Consider the following 1,021-nt stretch of genomic DNA (forward strand, 5'->3'; position numbering starts at 1 on the left):
CACTTTATAATTAGTTATTATTTTCTTTAATATTATTTAATTATTTTTTAATTAAAATATATTCCTATTTTTTAGATACACATTTATAATTAAGATTAATTTAAATTTTAAAAACTAAATTCGCATTCAATTGTAACACATCTAAAATTATTAAGTTATACAAAAAATATTTTTGAAACACATCCAAAATCATAAATCCAAAATTTAAATTTAAACATTAAAAAATAATTGTAACACATCTAAAATTATGAAGTGATATACAAAATATTTCTAAACCACATTCAAAATCATAAAAAATTTAAACCCTTGCAGGAGCCGTAATTACCGATATAACAGTGCTAACAATTTGAGGATTGTAATTCTTTAAATTATTCTTCTACTTAAACCATTCTCCACTACAAATTAGGATGTTGTACATAGCATGCAAAATCAATGTGATTGAATAACTAATCAGATACATAAGTTAACTATGAATAACTTTCTCTTAAACACATCCAAAATACTTGAGGTCCAATTCTGACACAGAAGGATTAGCGACGCTGATGAAGAGTAGGACGAAGTGAGGCTGTGGATTAGCGAGGAGGAAGGCGATTCCAAGGACGAGCGAGGCGGACAACGGCGTTGCAGAAGAACGGCGCTGGGATGACGCGGCGGCGTTGAGGAAGAAGGCGGCGACAAGGAGGACGGCGGCGCGGACGAATAATCACACGGACGGCGTGCTGCTCTCTGGATGACACGGCGGCGCCGATAAGTGGCAACGCCAAGGAGGAAGGCAGCTACGAGGAGGACGGCGGCGTGGACGAAGAAGCCCACGAATGGCGCAGCTCTATGGGATGACGGCTGGATTGGAACGAAGTTTTATGATCTCTTTTAGGGTTTTCTGCGGTGTGAGTTAATTAAAATTTTTTATTTTACTGAATTTATATCTTTGGAAGTGTATTTAAACGATAATCTGTTAATAATTAAAAATAATAAAACTGAAACAGAAATTTTAAATTTTAAATTTTAGTTTTATTATATT

Source organism: Arachis ipaensis, chromosome B10, assembly GCF_000816755.2.
Source record: "Arachis ipaensis cultivar K30076 chromosome B10, Araip1.1, whole genome shotgun sequence".
NCBI classification, from domain to species: Eukaryota; Viridiplantae; Streptophyta; class Magnoliopsida; order Fabales; family Fabaceae; genus Arachis; species Arachis ipaensis.